The sequence below is a fragment of the Terrapene carolina genome, unplaced genomic scaffold (assembly GCF_002925995.2).
Source record: "Terrapene carolina triunguis isolate 2854851 unplaced genomic scaffold, T_m_triunguis-2.0 Scaffold120, whole genome shotgun sequence".
NCBI classification, from domain to species: Eukaryota; Metazoa; Chordata; order Testudines; family Emydidae; genus Terrapene; species Terrapene triunguis.
The window spans coordinates 13,134,969-13,158,262 of NW_020664471.1; positions in this window are offsets into that span (position 1 = coordinate 13,134,969).

Here is a 23,294-nt window from a genome sequence, read left to right on the forward strand (position 1 = left end):
TAAGATTTATACTAATCCTTTCAGGTTTCCTGTGTCACATCTCAAGTTGCAAATATTGAAAACTTGAAGCAATACTCTCAGTGAACAGTTCAAAATACAGTTTGTTGCTACTGACAGGCCAGTCCCATCCAATTCCTTTTGATGGATCCTATAAACTCTTTAGCAAGTAAATATTGGTGTGCTATAAAAATTAACTACATAACACATGCCATACATGCGGTCGGTACTTGAAGGTCTTTCTTCAAATTCACCTTCTTCAAAAAGTTGCCTATTGAAGATATAAACATTACACTTAATGCAGCTATTTTAACAGAAATTTGACATTTATTTGGTGTTATAATTGTGGCAATTCTGATGTTTAGGCACCTATTGAATATATTGGAAAAAATACACTTAAAGTACATTTATTTTTAATCCAAATGTTATGCATTATTCACAAATGCTCATTTAACGGTATCACATTTCCATCTTCTAGGTGGACTCTGTCATGCTTCAAACTGTGAAACACATGCACCTGTAGGCAACTCCAGATGATAATCAGAAGGGCTTTAGATCGGGAACCAATACTTCATTGAACAGTTCAGCAGCCAGAGTTGCACACTGTAAGGGGCACTTTCCAAAATGCCCTTACTCAACAAATACATTTACATATTAAATTGTCCTTCCAGAAAGTTTGCTCTAGAGCAACTGCTGCATTAGATGCATCCTAGAGATACAGCATGGTCAAGTGGACTGATCATGGGACTGGGATACAGGAGCTTCCAGAGTGGTTAGATCCCATATTGGTGGGATTTTCATAAACTGTCATTGTTAGTCTAACTTCTCCCACTGAATTCAATGGCAATTTTACCATTACTACAATGGAAGCAGTCAAGCCAATGCTGAGAGTTTTTGAAAATCACACTCTTAAATGCTATGTAAGTACTAAGTATTTTTAGTATGGACTATATTTTAATTATATCATTTTATTCTTCATGTTAATGGAAACTGATGTAACCTGTCTAGAATATATTCTGGCCTTAATTCTCCCCCCATTAGACTAGTTGCTTTTGCAAAAGCCATGTTATCTTCTGAGAGGACTCTGTATGCAATCAAAACTTTTCTTCTGCTGTGCTGAAGTTACGAATTGTATGCATCTTTTCTGATGTGTTTTCTTTAAATGACCAGAAGTCCCCCACTCCCTGCTGCAGAGACAGCTGCCATATTGTATTCAGCTGTAGCCTTCTACCAGGGAGAGACAGACACTATCAACCATGGAGACCTTACTTTTCTTCTGTCTTGTTCTGTGAAGTCAGTTGCACTGCAAATATATTCTTGCCCATTTTGTATGGCAAGGGATATTAGATTTTTCTGAAAAATTAGTCTTTTAGGAATATTTTCCTTGCAGAATAGATAGTTTTATATTTGCAGTGAAAAATTGGGCTTATTGTCATGAGAAGAGAGTAACTCTATGCTATCTGTGACTAAATTTCTGAAATCCTGACCGCATAAAAGTTAATAGTAAAACTCCCATTATTGACAATGGGCCAATCATCCTCAGAGTTCAGTATATGGTAAATATTTGCTGTATATTGTGAGTGCTGTATTCCTAAAATAAAACCAAGAACGTCTGAAAATTAAACCATTATCTATTAGTGGGCATATTAGAAGAAAATTGTTTACTGGCCTTACAAATTCCCTTCTAGAGGCAAGCTCTTCTCTGTAGGAAGATCAGTTCTTTAAAAGAAAAAAAGAGGGTTTCCAAGAAGCTTCTTTATGTTTCTCTGACTGTAGTAGCCATGGATGTCCCTAATGATCTTTGTGTCTTCATCTTTCACCACATTCATCTCACACTCCAAAGCATATCCCATCTTCTGAATCTCTGCTTTAACTCTGATGCAATGGAGTTTTGGACAAGCAAAAGGGAGAAATAGATGAATCATTTTATTGAAGATAATAGAGATTTACAGAAACCTTTCTGGTAGGCACAAAGTGCCCTGATTGAGATATTAAGGCCTTTATGGTTTAATTTTGTCAGTTTGCAGTGTAGGAGCAAGCAAGCTGCTATCAGATTCACTATTTCCCAGAGTTCTGTGTTAACTGGGATTATATGCTCCCTCAATCTTTGCAATTCCTGTTCAGGCCAGGTTACCTGTTAGAAACAGATAGCTTTCAGAGTTTAGACACACTACTGTAGCGTATAGTCAGCAACAATATATGTCTATTAGGAAGGGCTTGAGTGGAATACAAACTCTCCTGGATGAATGATGATCAAATCTACCAAAATAAACCCGAACACGGTGAGTTTGGTTCAGTAAAAAAAAATATTAAAATGTCACAATGTTTATGTCGTGACATGAAGACTAGAGCTGGTCAGAAAATGATGGGGGCTTCCTCCATGGAAAATTTTGACTTTTTATCCAAAAATTTAAAACCAAAAATCCCCAAGGGCTCCCCTGTTGCAAAGATTCTATGGTGCATCATGATAGATGAAGAATGGCTGGGGATCCTGACCTAAAGAGGGTATAAGGCACCAGAACTACAACTCCCATGAGAGACCATTTCCAAATATAAATGTTTTGGTTTTAAGATGAAATTTTTTTTCAAAATTGTCTGAGTTTAAAACTTGATTTTCCATCAAAACAGTTTGGATAGAAAATTTCCAACCAGCCCAAATGAAGACATTTGTGTCAGAAGTGGAACAGTGCCATGCTGCACTACTGGTACAGAAGAACCCATGCTCCAGTGCCCCTGTCCTTAGGGAACAGGAAAATTGCTGCTTCTATATGTTGTTAGGGACCCAGGACACAGGGCTTCTGGGCCATCTCCATAACATGGGTGGAGGAAGAGGCCAGTAACATCCCTAAGTTTGGTCTAAAAAACTTCATAAACTTGGACTCCATATTTGTAGGAGCAGAAGGTGTTTGAGTTTGCCGAACTTTATAGCCAGCAGCAGAAATTGAATCCAAACCATTCTGGGTTTTTCAGCTTAACTCTCTAGTAGTTAGATATATAGTACTGTCCCAAACTGCAATACATAATCTGCCCCATATTTTTAAAGAGTAACATCACCAAAAATATATGTCCATCCTGAGCATCAGTGAAGATTTCCATAGGCAGCACAGGAAACAGGATTCAGAAAAGATCTCAAATTCATGTGTGTGTATTTTTATGTTTTATGACTTTGTGGCTTCCCACTGTTGTTAATTGGCCAATTCCCAAGCTAGTACTTTCCCTGTGTGACAAACAGCCATTGAGCATATTTATTCATCTGAGGACAATTTTATAGAACATCTAACAGTGCGCTAGAACACCAACTGTTGGGCTTCATTGAAGTGTGCAGCACTCATCTGTACTTTATTTGTTTTTTTTTTTTGTTTAGATTCATTAACTCTTAAAAAGCTCCACATTATATAATGCATACTAAAGTTAACTTAAAGTCATATGTTTCCTTCTGTGCTAAATGTTTTCAGATTTTTATTGCTTGTGTATGTACTGTAATAAGCTGCAATCTTTTCTTCTTTGTGCTGTGACTAAGGTAACCCAGTGTCCTCTAAAACATCATAAAATGCATTCAGTTCCTATAGTGCCTGATGTACACAAAATGTTTTAAAGTGTTTAGCAATTTCTGTGGCTATTTATTCATAGTCATAGTATGGTGGAAATTGTGTGACAGAAACAGAGTTTAATGCTTAGTTTTATCGTATGTTACTATGAGATCTGCTGATAAACAGAAACATTCAAGAGACCACAAGTGGGGCTATGAATGGAACAACAATGTGCTCCTGATGGACAGTTGCAGCCAGTACGTTATTTAGGAAACCCTATTTCATTAGGAGGGTGGTGAAGCACTGGAATGGGTTACCTAGGGAGGTGGTGGAATCTCCATCCTTAGAGGTTTTTAAGGCCTGGCTTGACAAAGCCCTGGCTGGGATGATTTAGTTGGTGTTGGTCCTGCTTTGGGCAGGGGATTGGACTAGATGACCTCCTGAGGTCTCTTCCAACCCTAATCTTCTATGATTCTATTCTATGATTCTATTTCTTGGTGTGGGATATGGACAAAGAGGCTAACCTCTTCACTTGGCAGAATTATATACGATGTGCTCATTGCTGAAGAAGGCTGGTCTTATTACCATGGTCAACTTGATCTCCCAAGATCTAAGGTTTGAAGTATCCTCAACGCAAACCAAAATCATTCCTCTTTGGTGAGCAGTCATGTAGAAGCATTAAAGGCATAATTGTGCTTCTCTGGTTATATAAATCCATTTCATGAGCACAAGAATGATTTATCCCAAAGTGGTCTATAACCTTCATCCTTTAGACATCCTGCCACCTACAATACTCTTTCCATAGTCTTGCTCTTCTGTGTTCCAGTCTCTATTGTAGTATAGACTAGAGGTGTGTCAATATTTCATTTTTCAGTTTGAAGGTCAAATCGGTGGGGGAGGAAGGGGAAGGCGGGGATGGTGAGTTTTGAACCCAAACTGAATTTTTTCTCACCAAAATGAAGAAACAGGAGAAAATTTTGTTTTGACCCCAAATGTTTTTGGGTGTGTGTTAACCTTTTAAAAACAAACAAACAAACAAACAAACAAGCAAACAAACAAACAAATCTAGTTAAATTTCAAAAGGAAACATAATTTTGAAATGAAAAATCAAAACATTTCATGACTTTTTCAGGCTTTCTTTAGTTATTCGGCTGAAACTATTCACTGAAATTGACTCAAATTATCAAATAGTTTGTTGCCCTGAAAATGCATTTCCCATGAAATTTAGTATTCAGATAAAAATTTCACCCATCTTTAGTATAGGCTAAGGAAGCTGTTTTATGACTCTGGTTGATACAATAATGTGGAGCTTTAAGTTTTTCCACTAAATCGCTATAGTATAGTATTTCAAATGCACCAATAGCTAGCTGTATCAAAACTTCAAGGATTTTGTGCTGGATGAATTCATGTTTTCTCCCATGACTTATGGCATAGCATCAGTTTATTAAACATGAATAGCAAAAATGACCCGCTTTAGTGTTCATAAGGAATCTGTGGATTGTAGGGTATCTGCCTGCCTGTCTTCCTGTAGATACTGGAAGCTAGAGGGAATGAAAAGAAGCAGCTTGATTCCTCTGAAGTGAGTCTCTTGATGCTGGATAGAAGTTGTAGCCTGCTGGAACTAGACCATAATTCTAACAAGAGAGACGGTCAAATAGGATGGAGCCAGGCACTGGGAAGAGTGGTCTAGCTGGGAAATGGATGCTTTAACAGGGTCAGGGAATTTAAATTAGCTTTGGGAGCACATTGGAACTTCTGGACACTTATCTGATCTGACCTCTACAGTTTTTGAAATGTACCTGTCACTATAAAAATGGGAAGTCTATAAAAGGTCAAACACGTATTTGGTGAGAAATACAAAAAGGAATAGCTTGAGAAGATCATTAAAAAAGACAAAGTAGATTCAAGAATAAATAAAACAATAGCACTGTAAAGGTGAACAGTGTGGGCATAAATCAGGGAAGACTGTGAAACAGGAATAAGAGACTCCAAGATAAATTAATTTGATGGGGGTCTAATTCCAATCTGGTGAAAATGATAGTTTGCAAGTGCCTCTTATCCCAGTCTGTTTGCAACAACCTTTAAAGACTAAAGGTCAGTCTAGCTATCTGTCTGCTATATCTATGCATTTCTAGTAGAACCATCACATCGGTGTCCAGGCTGTAGGAAACATTAATATTATCGTCACTTGTATTTGGGTAGTGTGTAGCTGCCCCATGATGCTATGCACTGCAAAAATGAGAGGAACAAAGACTGTCCCTGCCCCAGAATGCTCACAATTTAGATTATAACAAGATAGTAACAAGGGGCTAAGTGTGGGACAAGGTAATGATGATGTCATGTATATTTGCATAAGTAAGTAGTGGTCAAAGTAGTCAGGGGTGGCTGCCACCCCGAAACGACAGCAAATCTTTTCTGATATAGGTCCTAAACTCTTCACCCTTATGCTTCCATTGGATTCTGTTGTCTAGAGACTCTTCTGCTACTCAGTTGTTGTGGGAACACCTAAAAGAATAGCTTTGCAGGCTACTCTGAAATGTAGCAAGGCTTGGATTCCTAATATCCCTTGTGATGGTTCCTGCTCTGAAGTAATACAAACATAAATTTCAGATGTCTTCCTTGGACCTTCATAATATTTATCTTTTTTATAATGTAAAGAGGCCACTAACATGAAGCAGATAATAATTGCCCTGCAAGGGGCAAGACTGGGACTCTATTTTTGTGATCATTCGCACAGTGGATTAATCCAAACAAAACTGAGTGTATTACTAGGCTTTTGTAATATTTGCCTTTTAAAATGTATGCTTTGTGTAATGCTAATATCAATATTAATATCTTCTGAGATGAACAGAACTAACATGGTAATATCAAAAAACAATGTTAGTCTGTACAATGTTTTCTGTTGGAAGTGTCATAAAACCTATGAAAATCAGCAAGGACTGATTGCATCTCTGAATTCTATACTTGTTTCACCTATTCAGTCTTTCTGTGTTATTTATTTTCTTTCTTTCCTTTTCATCTCTCACTTCACAGTCACAGCTAACTATCCTGAAGAACAGGACCTTTTTAGTTTGTATCTACATAAATACACGTAGTGTTATTTCAGTGCCTAATTGTCTGAAATCTTCAACAAAAGATGAAATAGGTGCTGTATTTTTGTGGTGTTCCTCATATCCTTTCCTTTATTTGCAGATAAACATGGAGAGCATAAATCATATGTGTAATACCTGTATATCACTTTGGTCTTTGCAAACACTATTATGGGAAATGGAATATAAAAATTATTTACAACAAAAAGGCTGGGACAAACCAAATCTACACTTTTGTTAATTTATTTTCTTAAAGGTTTCTATTTTAAAAGATTTACAGCTGTAGAGACAAGGGATGAGCATTTGTATTGCATCTCTACAAGGCACAGCACATTACTTACAGTCCAGCAGCTTTAAGCCACCTTCCCACCCTCCCTAACTTGGGCTCTTTTGTGTCCCTAAGTTAGCATAGTGTTTGAGGTCTGTAAAAGCCATGGCAGCCTGATCCATTGAAGAAATGGAGCTATGTTGATTTACATTAGCTGGCTGATCTGGCCCTAAGTTTTCGGGTTAGGAAATTATGCATTAAAATTATTGAGTTCTCTTCAGCAGTGTGGGAAGTACACATTTTGAGCCTCTTGACCCTCAGTCTGTTGGAGTTGTTGATAATTACAGACTTCTGTGATGGGGCAAGGCTAGATGGCTACAGTAAAGTAGTGAGGAACAGGTATGTTAGCCCCAGGTTAAACAAATCCTTGGTACCATGGTAACCAAATGGCAGTTGCTCCAGGTTAATCATGACACCTGGGGCCAATTAAGATCCTTCTAGAAGGCAGTGGAGATAGCTACATTGATTGGGACACCTGAATCCAATCAAGGGCTGGCTGGAACTAGTTAAAAGCCTCCCAGTTAGTCAGTGAGGTGTGCGTGTGAGGAGCTGGGAGCAAGAGGTGCAAGGAGCTGAGAGGGTGTGCTGCTGTAGGACTGAGGAATACAAGCATTATCAGACACCAGGAGGAAGGTCCTGTGGTGAGGATAAAGAAGGTATTTGGAGGAGGCCATGGGGAAGTAGCCCAGGGAGTTGTAGCTGTCATGCAGCTGTTACAGGAGGCACTATAGACAGCTGCAATCCACAGGGCCCTGGGCTGGAACCCAGAGTAGAGGGTGGGCCCGGGTTCCCCCCAAACCTCCCAACTCCTGCTCAGACACAGGAGGAGTTGACCCAGACTGTGGGTTCCACCAGAGGGGAAGATAATTGAGGTGAGCAAATCCGCCAATAAGCGCAGGACCCACCAAGGTAGAGGAGGAACTTTGTCACACTTCATATAAGTGAAAAATGACTAATATTATAGAATGTATTTGTTTTTTACTCTTTCACCTTTGGGTAGTAATTTTCTTGCATCAAAATGTTTCCTGACTGTTATGGAATGAATAAAGTATTTCTTCATTAAAGAGAAGAGAATAAAGAATACAGAGATGGCCTAGTATGGTATTACATATATTACATCCACTGGGCAGCTTACAAACTTTTTTCTAGTTAAATGAGTTGATGGATTACCAAGGCTTCTGTTTTTAGTTGATTGTTAAATGGTTGTGGAAAAATATTGACCTATTTTTTATATACATTAGCGGCTGTCTTCACTTCTGCTACACTGACTTGAACCTTGAAGTCTAGGACTATTTCTTGTTCCAACTCATTGGCACACTCTTATTCATGCACTAACAGGATGGCATCCATCAAATGCAAGAAGCCTGGGAAACAAGCAGGGAGACCTGGAAGTCCTGGCACTGTCAGGGAACTATGATGCGATTGGAATAACAGAGACTTGGTGGGATAACTCACATGACTGGAGTACTGTCATGGATGGATATAAACTATTCAGGAAGGACAGGCAGGGCAGAAAAGGTGGGGGAGTTGCGTTGTATGTAAGAGAGGAGTATGACTGCCCAGAGCTCCGGTATGAAACTGCAGAAAAACCTGAGTCTGTGGATAAAGTTGAGAAGTGTGAGCAACAAGGGTGATGTCGTGGTCGCAGTCTGCTATAGACCACCAGACCAGGGGGATGAGGTGGACAAGGCTTTCTTCCGGCAACTAACAGAAGTTGCTAGATCGCAGGCCCTGGTTCTCATGGGAGACTTTAATCACCCTGATATCTGCTGGGAGAGCAATACAGCGGTGCACAGACAATCCAGGAAGTTTTTGGAAAGTGTAGGGGACAATTTCCTGGTGCAAGTACTGGAGGAATCAACTAGGGGCAGAGCTTTTCTTGACCTGCTGCTCACAAACAGGGAAGAATTAGTAGGGGAAGCAAAAGTGGATGGGAACCTGGGAGGCAGTGACCATGAGATGGTCGAGTTCAGGATCCTGACACAAGGAAGAAAGGAGAGCAGCAGAATATGGACCCTGGACTTCAGAAAAGCAGACTTTGACTCCCTCGGAACAGATGGGCAGGATCCCCTGGGAGAATAACATGAAGGGCAAAGGGGTCCAGGAGAGCTGGCTGTATTTTAAAGAATCCTTATTGCGGTTGCAGGAACAAACCATCCCGATGTGTAGAAAGAATAGCAAATATGGCAGGCGACCAGCTTGGCTTAACAGTGAAATCCTTGCTGACCTTAAACGCAAAAAAGAAGCTTACAAGAAGTGGAAGATTGGACAAATGACCAGGGAGGAGTATAAAAATATCGCTCAGGCATGCAAGAGTGAAATCAGGAAGGCCAAATCGCACTTGGAGTTGCAGCTAGCAAGAGATGTTAAGAGTAACAAGAAGGGTTTCTTCAGGTATGTTAGCAACAAGAAGAAAGTCAAGGAAAGTGTGGGGCCCCTTACTGAATGAGGGAGGCAACCTAGTGACAGAGGATGTGGAGAAAGCTAATGTACTCAATGCTTTTTTTGCCTCTGTCTTCACAAACAAGGTCAGCTCCCAGACTGCTGGACTGGGCAGCACTGTATGGGGAGAAAGTGACCAGCCCTCCGTGGAGAAAGAAGTGGTTCGGGACTATTTAGAAAAACTGGATGAGCAGAAATCCATGGGGCCGGATGCGCTGCATCCAAGGATGCTAAAGGAGTTGGCGGATGTGATTGCGGAGTCATTGGCCATCATCTTTGAAAACTCATGGCGATCGGGGGAGGTCCCGGATGACTGGAAAAAGGCTAACGTAGTGGCCATCTTTAAAAATGGAAGATGGAGGATCTGGGGAACTACAGGCCAGTCAGCCTCACCTCAGTCCCTGGAAAAATCATGGAGCAGGTCCTCAAGGAATCAATTATGAAACACTTAGAGGAGAGGAAAGTGATCAGGAATAGTCAGCATGGATTCACCAAGGGGAAGACGTGCCTGACTAACCTAATTGCCTTCTATGATGAGATAACTGATGAGGGGAAAGCAGTGGATGTGTTATTCCTAGACTTTAGCAAAGCTTTTGATACGGTCTCCAACAGTATTCTTGCCGCCAAGTTAAAGAAGTATGGGCTGGATGAATGGACTGTAAGGTGGATAGAAAGCTGGCTAGATCGTTGGGCTCAACGGGTAGTGATCAATGGCTCCATGTCTAGTTGGCAGCCAGTTTCAAGTGGAGTGCCCCAAGGGTCGGTCCTGGGGCCAGTTTTGTTTAATATCTTTATTAATGATCTGGAGGATGGTGTGGACTGCACTCTCAGCAAGTTTGCAGATGACACTAAAGTGGGAGGCGTGGTAGATACGCTGGAGGGTAGGGATCAGATACAGAGGGACCTAGACAAATTAGAGGATTGGGCCAAAAAAAACCCTGATAAGGTTCAACAAGGACAAGTGCAGAGTCCTGCACTTAGGTCGGAAGAATCCTATGCACTGCTACAGACTAGGGACCGAATGGCTAGGTAGCAGTTCTGCAGAAAAGGACCTAGGGGTCACAGTGGATGAGAAGCTGGATATGAGTCAACAGTAGGCTCTTGTTGCCAAGAAGGCTAACGGCATTTGGGGCTGTATAAGTAGGGGCATTGCCAGCAGATCGAGAAACGTGATCATTCCCCTTTATTCGACATTGGTGAGGCCTCATCTGGAGTACTGTGTCCAGTTTTGGGCCCCACACTACAAGAAGGATGTGGAAATATTGGAAAGAGTCCAGCAGAGGGCAACAAAAATTATTAGGGGTCTGGAGCACATGACTTATGGGGAGAGGCTGAGGGAACTGGGATTGTTTAGTCTCCAGAAGAGAAGAATGAGGGGGGGATTTGATAGCTGCTTTCAACTACCTGAAGGGAGGTTCCAAAGAGGATGGAGCTCGGCTGTTCTCAGTGGTGGCAGATGACAGAACAAGGAGCAATGCTCTCAAGTTGCAGTGGGGGAGGTCTAGGTTGGATATTAGGAAACACTATTTCACTAGGAGGGTGGTGAAGCACTGGAATGCGTTACCTAGGGAGGTGGTGGAATCTCCTTCCTTGGAGGTTTTTAAGGCCCGGCTTGACAAAGCCCTGGCTGGGATGATTTAGTTGGGAATTGGTCCTGCTTTGAGCAGGGGGTTGGACTAGATGACCTCCTGAGGTCCCTTCCAACCCTGATATTCTATGATTCTATTATTCTATGATAAGCTCTGAGGTTTGGTCTTTCAGAGCCATACCTTTTTTCCTTTCTCTTCTCCTGGATCATGAAATAGTTCAGAACTAAGTAGTTTTCTCTGAATATGCTGTTATGTGGGATTGCCTAGGTGGCTAGTTGCTGGAATCAATAGCCATAACGGAGGACAGACTCTCATCAGAACATAAGAATGGCCATACTGGGTCAGACCAAATGTCCATCCAGCCCAGTGGCCAATGCCAGGTGCCTCAGAGGGAGTGAACCTAACAGGTAATGATCTGACAAACAGAGGCTAGGGACACCATTCCTTACCCATCCTGGCTAATAGCCATTAATGGCTATTAGCCTCCATGAATTTATCTAGTTCTCTTTTAAACCCTGTTATAGTCCTAGCCTTCACAACCTCCTCAGGCAAGGAGTTCCACAGGTTGACTGTGCGCTGTGTGAAGAACTTCCTTTTATTTGTTTTAAACCTGCTGCCCATTAATTTAATTTGGTGGCCCCTAGTTCTTATATTATGGGAACAAGTAAATAACTTTTTTCCTTATTCAGTTTCTCCACACCACTCATGATTTTATATACCTCTATCACATCCCCCCTTAGTCTCCTCTTTTTGAAGCTGAAAAGTCCTAGCCTCTTCAATCTCTCCTCATATGGGACCTGTTCCAAACCCCTAACCATTTTAGTTGCCCTTCTCTGAACCTTTTCTAATGCCAGTATATCTTTTTTTGGGATGAGGAGACCACATCTGTACTCAGTATTCAAGATGTGGGTGTACCATGGATTTATATAATGCCAATAAGATATTCTCCGTCTTATTCTCTGTCCCTTTTTGAATGATTCCTAACATCCTGTTTGCTTTTTTGACTGCCGCTGCACACTGCGTGGATGTCTTCAGAGAACTATCCATGATGACTCCAAGATCCCTTCCAGATTAGTTGTAGCTAAATTAGCCCCCATCATATTGTATGTATAGTTGGGGTTATTTTTTCCAGTGTGCATTACTTTACATTTATCCACATTAAATTTCATTTGCCATTTTGTTGCCCAATCACTTAGTTTTGTGAGATCTTTTTTTAAGTTCTTCACAGTCTGCTTTGGTCTTAGTTATCTTGAGCAGTTTAGCATCGTCTGCAAACTTTGCCACCTCACTGTTAACCCCCTTTACCCACTTTGACTCTCCTCTTCCTTACTTCTGATTCAAGAAAGATTTCAGATCAGGGATCTGTTGATAGACATCCTTTAATGTTGCACTCTCCTTCTGTAATCTGTTTGTCTCATCTCCCTCCCCAAAACCAGTTACTTTATTCTAACACTACTCACCTGCAGTTTTGTACCCCATGCCTGCCAGACAGCCACCTGAATCACAAGGATTTCTTTCCCACCATTGCCATCAGTATGTAACTGTCCCATCTGCAGGTTGTAATTGTGAGTGGGGTGGTAGACCAGTCCCTTTCTGAGAGTTGCTAGTGTGATGTGTGTACCACAAACTTGGAGGCAAGTACCGAAGAGTCCACAGACTCTTAATGGGTCACCATTAAGCACACACTTCTAGTAAGTAAAGGGAGGCTATTTTCTTGATAGAATGGGTACAAATACTTTAGTATAATGGCTTAGACCAGAGGTGGGCAAACTACGGCCCGTGGGCCACATCTGGCCCGCGGGACCCTCCTCCCTGGCCCCTGAGCTCCTGGCCTGGGAGGCTAGCCCCTGGCCCCTTCCCCACTGTTCCCCCTTCCGCACAGCTTCAGCTCACTGTGCCACCAGCGCAATGCTCTGGGTTGCGGGGCTGCGAACTCCTGGGGCAGTGCAGCTGCAGAGCTCGGCCTGACCTGGTGCTCTGTGCTGCGCGGTGGTGTGGCTGGCTCCAGCCAGGCGGTGCAGCTGTAGTGCCGCCAGCCACCAGTGCTCCCGGCAGCGCGGTAAGGGGGCAGGGAGCGGGGGGGTTTGATAGAGGGCAGGGAAGTTCGGGGTAGGGTCAGGGGGCAGGGGGTGTGATAGAGATTGGGGCAATCAGAAGGCGGGGAACAGGAGTTGAATGGGGGCAGGGGTCCCGGGAGGCAGTCAGGAAGGAGGGGGGGGGGTTGGATGGGGCGGCAGGGGGCTGTCGGGCAGGGGTTCCGGAGGCGGTCAGGGGGCAGGGAGAAGGGGTGGTTGGATGGGGCAGGAGTCCCGGGGGTAGTCAGGAAGGTGAGGGGGGGTTAGATGGGGTAGCGGGGGACAGTCAGGGGTGGGAGTTCTGGGGGCTGTCAGGGGACAGGGAGCCGGGGGAGTGGATGGGGCAGGGGTCCCGGGAGGGGCCATCAGGGAACAGGGTGGGTTGGATGTGGCAGGAGTCCTGGGGGGAGGGCGTCAGGGGGCGAGAAGCAGGGGGTATTGGACAGAGGGCGGGGGCCGGGCCACGCCTGGCTGTTTGGGGAGGCACAGCCTCCCCTAACCGGCCCTCCATACAATTCCCGAAACCTGATGTGGCCCTCGGGCCAAAAAGTTTGCCCGCCCCTGACTTAGACAGTTTCAATGTAAGATTAACACAGGTGTTCCTAACTCTCTCCCTAAGGGCAGCCCAGTAGAGGGGTACACTTGTACCCATGTCCTATGGAACTACTCTGGCCTAAAGTCTGGTGTTTCCTTTTTTTGTCCAATCATGTAACATAGTAATAAAGTGGTGGTCTGCAGATCCCTCTGGCCAGAGTTCAGTCCTGGTCTTGATGGGGAACTCTTCTGCATTGTCATGCACCCATGTGGGTCCCTTATCCTTCCTGCTTTCAGGTAGCTCTCTTTGTCCAGTATCAGCCCTCTGGCTCTCTCCTTGGGCCTGACCGCAGTGCCCTCTGGATGTCAGTTCTTTTTCCTGTTCACTAAGCATCACACAGTCCCTAGAACCATGTTAAGAGGCTAAACTGGTCCCTGTGCTTCACAGAATGATGCGTAGTCCAGTCCTTTCCCTCAAGCTCTCTTTAGGGGGGTGCCACTTGGAAAGGAAGCAGCAGGTTCAGTACAGTATGTTCCAAATGCTGTTTTATTCAATGTTGTTTGCAGTGGTAACTCAGCTACAGTTTCCTTACTGCCGGTTTCATCATCTTCTATAAAGCTCAGTTTAATTGTTCTTAATTACCTGTTTAAATTAGTGTATAAATCTCAGCCAAAAGCGGTAGGTGGCATAAATAAAATTGTGTGTGTCATGGGATGTTGCTTCTATCAATTTTCATATCCCCTCCAGGGGTTACATTGGGGAACCTTTGTTGCCAACATTAAAATGATCATTGGTGGGAGCACTTCATGCTCATAACATTTCTATTTTAGTCGTTGCATGGGAAAACAGCATAAGGAGGGTTGCACATGTTTAGATGGAGTTTTCTAAGCTATTATTACCACAGCATGCATTTTTCTCAGGGGTACACTACTTTGTTATTCTTAGCAACATTATGTGAAGAAAAGGAATCTTCTGGTCTATTTAACATATTAGGTATTACCTACGGATCTAGCTTAATGGTGCCTCTTTGGGCTAAACCACATTCCCTCCTTTGGAAATCCTCCAATGCAGAACTGATGGATACATTAGAACACTCTTGGCTAGACAGGGCCTGGCAGAGGGAGTAGTGTTGAGCTGCACTGCCCCAGGACGAGTACTGGGAAGTGCACAAAGACTCTTGTCACTGGCATGTGTGCTGTCTAGTTTGGTGAGCCTCTTAAATTGTTCTTTAGATTTTCAAACTGAGTTTGAGTTTGCGAGTTTCTCTCCCTATAGTCCCTGTAATTTCAACCCAATTTTCTTTCAGAGGAGATATTTTTAAAATGGAAAATAAAACTATTTGTCTGAAGAGCAGCCTATATTATGTACCGTATTAAGCATGGAAAACACTACTCAAACCAGGCTGGCACGAGCAGGTCCTATGTTTGTGTCATAGACCATATTTTTAAATTATAATATTTTCTGTTCCCCCTCTGCTCTGTTTTTTTACACTTTCTTAATCTTTCTTCTTGCCTTTTCACCTGGTATTTCATTCTGCCCCTGCTTTACTCCTTTCTCCTCTCCCCAGTTTTCACAGTAACCATTTAACCCAACATAGTCACGAGCTCAGAAATAGGCATTATCAGTTTTTGCTCCTAGTTAATCAGAATTTTGTGTTCGAAATCTTAACACTTTTACTAGACTGCTTATTAAACTGTTAAGACTGGATGAATCAGCACATTTTTCATAGATTGGAAGATTGTACAATAAGGTCTAGTTTGTGCCATGGTGTATTGAGTCCTGATGGGAATGTAGGAAGGAATTAGGTCTCCACCCACTTCATGGGCACATTAGCACTGCCTGAATCATGGCTTTGGGTGCTATGGATAGAGTTGCAGCTGAATCCCAGATGCTTCACAAGCAAAAGGGTAGGGACAAGCTCCACCACCCTTACATGCTGGCTGGATACATGGTAGAAGCATGCTGCACCCTTTTAATGGCTGTTGCAATTTTTATACCTGGTGCAATGTGTATCAGAGGGTGCTCCTGAGGCACAATGTGTCTTTGTGCTCTCACACAGCGAATGCAGCTGTGTAAACTGTCTTTACTTGGGGCTGTGCCTCAAATTCCAAAGTACCCCTCAGGGTATATGTGACTTCTGGCATTAAAGCATATCTTAAAGTGATACTGTAAGGTTGAAAATATATTTAAAAAAAAAAAACCTTTCTGACTTACATTATAAATGACACCTACATTATTATAAGGGAAAATAATTAAAAATATTTACTATTTGTGATTTTGTCTGCATTTTGCATATGTCTCTTCTTAGCTAATGAAAACTTGATAGTCAATTTCACTTTTGTTTCTAACCAGTTGCTAGTAAATTTCATTGTCTAGTTTTCATGCACTAGTACAGTGCTGCAGTGTTTAGGGTGGAAACACAGCAGGAGAATATTGATTTGTGAAGAAACATTTCTTTTGAAATATTTTTTTTAAATAAAAAAAATTCTGCAGTTAGTAATTTGTAAGACCTCAATTTTTTTAACCAATGCTTAATTTGGGGCCAAAAATTTGCCTTGCATTTTCCCTTTAAGCACTGTATTACACAATAAGCACAAGACTGGAAGGCAGATGTTGTACTAACCTCCACTGATTGCATTCTGATTGCCAGTTTATTTGTCCTTCTTCAGCGATTTAAAATGGCCATATGGGAAATCAGCAGTGATGATCATTGTTAAAGTACCAGAAGTCAGGTACTGTACCTACACATTCCCTGGGAAAAAAATCTGAACCCAATTAGAAAATGTATGATACTGGCAGAACACACTGATCATTTTAAAATTGGTGCAGTCTGCAAAATGAAAGGAAAATGTGATGGAGCAGAAGACGCATTAGCAACCTTGCATGCTCTGTGTTTAAACAGAGAATGTGTAGCCATGATAAATCAGAGTATCTTCATTATCCTTTATCTATACAAGGCACTTGTGATCAGAAATGGAATGACCAAAAGGCCTATGACACTTTTGTTGGGTTGTTTTTCATGCAAAAGGTTTTGAAAAATAATATATTAATTTTTATGTTTGTGAAAAGAGAGAGAGATTAGTGAGAAAAAGCTAGAAAAGCTCCAGCTATCAGGATTTATAGGAAGCATCTTTAGCTGGGAAAATAAGATATGGTGGTGATTTTTATATCCTATTTTAATTTTGTCATTTTAAAATTCTTTCTATTTTCTAATCTACATGATAAAATTCTAGGATTGTCACTCTGGGTCTCTGTGCAGCCTAGTCTGTCTGAGGCAGTGTGGAGCAATGGAAATAGTGACATGTGTGGTTGAGCCCTCTTTTTGTTCATAATAGCACCAAGTTCATTCATCACTGGGATCTGAGGTCTGTTACTTTTCATTTAAGTTCTCGGCCATTTGCAGCTTTTTTACACACATGACTCTATGAATTACTCCAGAGCGACAGCATGGGTTTTCAGCTGCCAGTTTTTATTTTTAAAAAATAGGATGTTATCTGAATTTTAATTTGGAATTCTTAAGCTTTCACTAAAGCTCTTTGCCAGTGGGGTAGCTTAAACTAAAACCAAAAAATTACTATCTTGAGGGAGGTGGTGGTCATTGGTTTTGACCAACCAGACAGTGCACCTTCTAAAATAAAAATATAAACTGTACTTGGGAAAAATGCCTGTTTCATTGGACTAGAAGAAAGTGAAGTCCTTTATTTATCCTTATAACTGGTCCAGCATACTTTGCCAATATGCCTCAGCTGTGTTCTGGAGGATCTATAGTGTATCTCTGATACTTCAGCCATGGGTTTTTCTGCTGGGAATTCGAACATGGGTTCTTATTTGTGCCAATCCTCATCTTGGTCCCCTCAGGCAGTGAACTAGAATTTGTCACCAGACCATATGGGGAAAGTATGCCTGTTCCCTCTCTCTAGCTCTTGGCTACTAATACGTCCATGGTGGGGTGGAGTCAAATTCTTGTCCTGCCTGACCCCTGAATTCAAACTAATCTTTGAGATATGGGGGTGTTTGATTCTGGTCCCACCCTCTTCTCCTCCTCTTTGCCCACTGGTTCTGCAGTAATGTTGACAAATGCGGCTGCTCCTGGTTACTTCTATGAGAGAGACCTAGTTTTCCCTCTAGAACCCTATGAGGTGGGAGGGTCCCAGGGCTCATGCTGCAGCACAAGCCTGAACATCTACACCACAGTTAAACAGCCCCTTGGCTTAGCAGTCAGCTGGCACGGGCTAGCTGCGGGTGTCTAATTGCAGTGTGGACATACCCTCAGATACAATCAGCAAGAGGTAGATGTCATGGAAAAAGTCACCCACGCAGTGATTTTATTTCAGAGACTCAAGCCTGAGGCCTGTTTATTGAATACGTACCAACGCGTTGGGGGTAGCAGTATTGAAACCACGCCCCTGATACAAAGCACGCAGAGACTTTTAAAGCTTAAAACCGCAAACAAATTACACACAGTTAAGTAATAATAACCATATTAGGAATAAGGGAGTTAGGGTCTCTTGGTACTTTCCAGCATTCTTTTGCAATCTTGCCTTGGTATGGGTGCAATTTGAGTTAAGGTCGTCTTGGTATTTTCCAACGCTGTTACAACCTTGCCTTTTATGGGGTGCTTATTACACAATTGCCCCTTACAGGGTACAGTTACTCAATGGGGGTAGTCATACAAATGGAGTAGGGGGAGGTATGGTTACACAAACGGGGTAGGGGGAGGCATGGTTACTCATTTTAGATGATTGCTTCATACTGATTGCTTTACACAAGTGGTTATTATATTTCAAAATCAGTAGGCACCTATTGCAAATTATACTTGTTGCTCCCTCCTCCTTTTTAGCCCCACTTCCCTCCCTGTGTCTCAACCTCTGGCTGCCACTGTCAGGGACAGGGCCGGCTCCAGCCAAAACAAAAAAACCCCAAAAAACAAAAAAAAGCCGCGATCGCGATCTGCGGCGGCAATTCGGCGGGAGGTCCTTCGCTCCCAGGCCGAATTGCCGCCGAATACCTGGACGTGCTGCCCCTCTCTGGAGCGGCTGCCCCAAGCACCTGCTTGACAAGCTGGTGCCTGGAGCCGGCCCTGGTCAGGGAGCACAACACTTAGCTTGGTTTAGGCTTGTGGGCCTGTTAGCCGCAGGGCAGGCCTAGGCCAAGCAGAAAAGCTTAGACTAATAGGGCTAGCTTAATTTTCCCCCACATAGATCTTAAGGGGCTGGCCATTGTCTCCAACTTTCCACCAGCAGCACGACTTCATCCCAAATCTCCAAAACAGTAACATCCAGAGTAGGTAAGAAAATAATTAACAGTAAAAGTCTATGTGCAACCTCATTCCATTTTGCTTTTGATCAGATATTTGTCTATGGAAAGACTCTCCTATAGCTACATGGAGCTGTCTGCATGACAATATTCCTCATCTTAAGGGTAAAAATGTCATCTGGTTTATGCCCTTTCAAATACCTTATATGTTTCCTGTGGTCAGTTGCTAGATTATGAGACACTGAAAATACATTAGGCATCTTTCTAGTGAGCTAACCCCATTGCACCTAAAACACATAACAGCATTTCTTTGCAAAATGATTTATAGGGAGAAAGCACATTTAGTCAATTTGTTGCAGATACTGCATCACCACTCCTATCCCAGACCTCTTACTGTTTATTATATCAGACAATGGTACCAACATAATGTGTTCTAAAAGGCAACACTTCGCTGAGAGATTTAGAGAGTGTTATCCTATTTATTTTAAGTGTCAAGTAATTATCAATTCATTTGCTATCTATTGTAATACCATGAATCATAATGAATATATTTGCATAATATGTGGTATCACATGAGCTCAATTATAATTCAGCATTAGTTAAATGTACCATGAAAATAAAATGTTTCCAAGTAAAAGTAGGCTGTGGTTGAAGTATAATCCATTTTATATATGGGGTACTACAAAAATACGCCTGGGCAGTTTGTCTAATTATAAGGTTAATCTCCAAAGAGACTTTCTTATAGCCCTGAGAGTTCCCCATTTTCTGCTGTACCCTTTCCTTAAATGCCTCACAGCTAGGTGAACATTGCAGATGAGGACTGCAGTATTGCCAACCCCAAATGTTCAAAAATCATGAGTCAGGAACTCCAAAATCATGAGATTGACTTTAAAATCATGAGATTATGTAAAAATAACATATTCGGTGTTCTTTTCATTTGCCTTCTGCTTTTTGAGCCTTTAGGTTACACTGGGGTCACATTTTGAAGCTTTCTCCACAGCCACAAGGACTACAAATTTAATTTTTCTTTAAGAAAGAAGGCTGAAATACTCACAGTCACTTGACTCCAGGGGCTGGAACTTTAAGGAAAATAAAAATTATCATAAGATTCATGGCAAAATCACGAGTGTTGGGAACACTGGGACTGTGTAGAGCACACTAAGGAATCTGTTTTAGCTGGTTGATTGATCTGTCACTGCTATGTATCCCAAAGGGGTTGAGCACATTGCTTTAGTGATACTCCAAGGCCTGCAGATTCAAGGCTGAATAACTGAGCAGAAGTCTCAAATACTTACATATCAATGCATTACATGGGACAGCAAAGCCACCTAATAGATAACTGCCTGAGATTGCACCAAGCATCATCTCATTAGCATTCCAGCTGCCAGCACTCCTCCCAGAACCTTTCATCCCCAGCTCCTGGGGCTGCTTCTGCTGCTCCCAATTGCTCTCCTCACTCTTCCCTATATGCCAGGTTGTGGTCTTTACTACATGACTGGTCCAAGCAGATTGGAAGACCACATATGTTTACATAATCACAGAACAGCTCTGGGTTGACATGTTTCGATGACTGGTGCTCTTGTGATAATAGGGTGGACAGGATAACATTACTGCAAGCATGTGCTAATCTCAGTAACTAATCTGAATGCCTAAACTGCCACATTTGGGTCATGTTGCTATTGAACATGTGAGCTGTTTTGTGCAGTTCCCAGTCCTCTAAAAATGATCATTGTATGAACACATGTATCTGTAACATACATAAATGTATATAATTTCCTCGAGAAGATGGAGAGTGTGCTTACTTTCTGGATATAAATCCTGATTTGCACTTATTGCCTTAAAAACATAGCAAAGATATCCAATTTATGGCGGGGGGGGGGGAGTGAGTTATTTCCACAAACGTAACAAATTTGATGGTACCTCAAGAATTATTTAGCCTGATATACATCATGAAGTTGTTTTATAACGGTAAAAGGCTAACGTAGTTGACAATACTTAATTAGTTTTGGCTCCTGTCACCGTTGGCTTTACAATGTGATGACAGAAGTATATTGCAGGAATTGATGAGGTAGTGCCGCATTTACACAGCACTAATCTCTTCAAAATATTTTTTGGGGGAAGCTTCCCTTCCTTTCTATGCAAGGCAAAGCTTCTCAGATCTCTGAACCTTTTAAAGCATGCAATCAAAGCTACGCTCTGCAATTTAAATTGGCCAGACAATGGAAGTGTTGCTATTGGATTTATCTGTAGAAGTTAGAGATGTTGCAAGTACATTACTAAATGTATCTATATTGCAAATGTTACACTGTACATATAGAGGGTTTATAAAACAAAACTGCTTTCTAAACACAGTATTTATATTCCACTAAATTGGGCCAAATTTAGGTCCTGATCGTGCAGAGATTTAGGCACATATGTAACTTTATTCATGTGAGTAGTATCATTGACTTAAAGAACTCCTTCTGTGAGAGAAGTTATGCTAAGTTTTGCTGGGCCATCTCCTTACTGGGGATGTCTTTCAGAGAACTGACTTTTAAATTAATGATTGTAAAGGATGATGACTTGCTGTTTGACTGTGACATCATTAACATACATTTTGTTTTATATGAATCATAGAATATCAGGGTTGGAAGGGACCTCAGGAGGTCATCTAGTCCAACCCCTTGCTCAAAGCAGGACCAATTCCCAACTAAATCATCCCAGCCAGGGCTTTGTCAAGCCGGGCCTTAAAAACCTCTAAGGAAGGAGACTCCACCACCTCCCTAGGTAACGCATTCCAGTGCTTCACCACCCTCCTAGTGAAATAGTGTTTCCTAATATCCAACCTAGACCTCCCCCACTGCAACTTGAGACCATTGCTCCTTGTTCTGTCATCTGCCACCACTGAGAACAGCCAAGCTCCATCCTCTTTGGAACCCCCCTTCAGGTAGTTGAAGGCTGCTATCAAATCCCCCCTCATTCTTCTCTTCTGGAGACTAAACAATCCCAGTTCCTTCAGCCTCTCCTCATAAGTCATGTGCTCCAGACCCCTAATCATTTTTGTTGCCCTCCGCTGGACTCTTTCCAATTTTTCCACATCCTTCTTGTAGTGTGGGGCCCAAAACTGGACACAGTACTCCAGATGAGGCCTCACCAATGTCAAATAAAGGGGAACGATCACGTTCCTCAATCTGCTGGCAATGCCCCTACTTATACAGTCCAAAATGCCATTAGCCTTCTTGGCAACAAGAGCACACTGTTGACTCATATCCAGCTTCTCGTCCACTATTGGGCTAGTGCAGGGGTTCCCGAACTTGGTTCACGGCTTGTTCAGGGTAAGCCTCTGACGGACCATGAGACGCTTTGTTTACCTGAGCATTCGCAGGTACAGCCGCTTGCAGCTCCCAGGTTCGCTGTTCCCGGCCAATGGGAGCTATGGGAAGTGGTGGTTTCCATATCACATTATGACTTCATTTAGCCTTCTTGCCTACATTGCACCCTCACAGGGTAGTTCTGTATCACCCCCAATATGGGGGCAGTGACTTAATTATGCTTGAGCCCTATGTATGGTTTGTCTGTTAATAACCCTCCAGAGTGCTGAGGGCAGTGTTAGAACTTTTCTTTTCAAGAAATCCTTCTCCTAAAAGCAATGGTTTAGTATTAAAATTTTCAACACATGCTTCTGAGAGTTCAGTTTAATTTTTACTGATGCATAAGAATGGAAACAATGCAAAATTGTTTTTATAATCTTAATTTAGTCGGTTTTTTACAGTCCTCTCTGACATATTCAGTGCATATTACTACTTGCTACTGGCAGTATCTTCCATTCATATTACATCGATGCTAGTTATAAATCCACCAAGAGATACCAACTATATCAGTGCTGGATTGCAATTCCACTTTCCTGTCTTCTTTCCTTAGAAGAGGAGAAATCTGATATAAACAGAAAAATCAACAGCCAGTAGTACTGGCCATAACTGTGTGTCAATTGAAAACTACTACCAAAAGGTCCTGCTGATTGCATAATGGACACAATATCATTTTAGCAGTTAATCCAGTTGGTGCCATTTCATGAACGTTCACACCTTCATTAGGCATTAACCATTGAAGAAGGACAAAGGAAACAATGGGACAAATGGCTACGTATGACTTGCAACATTTTCCAGGATGTAGCAACTGATCATACATCTAGATAAATTAACTACATAACTTCAGCCTTATGCAACTAGTCATCAATCTCTGTATTAGAGTGCTTCTATGAAAAGGAGATTTGCTTTGCACTTGTGACCTACTGCAGAAAGAAATAGGTGATTCCTTATTAAAGACACTCACTCTCGAAATGCCTCCTGACAGGATATATCTACTAATAACATCCTTCCTTAATTTCCCCAACTGCAATACATTAATTTTACACATCCAGAAATAAAGATTGAACTGAAATATCCATCTAAAATAATTTGTGTTATGGAAATGT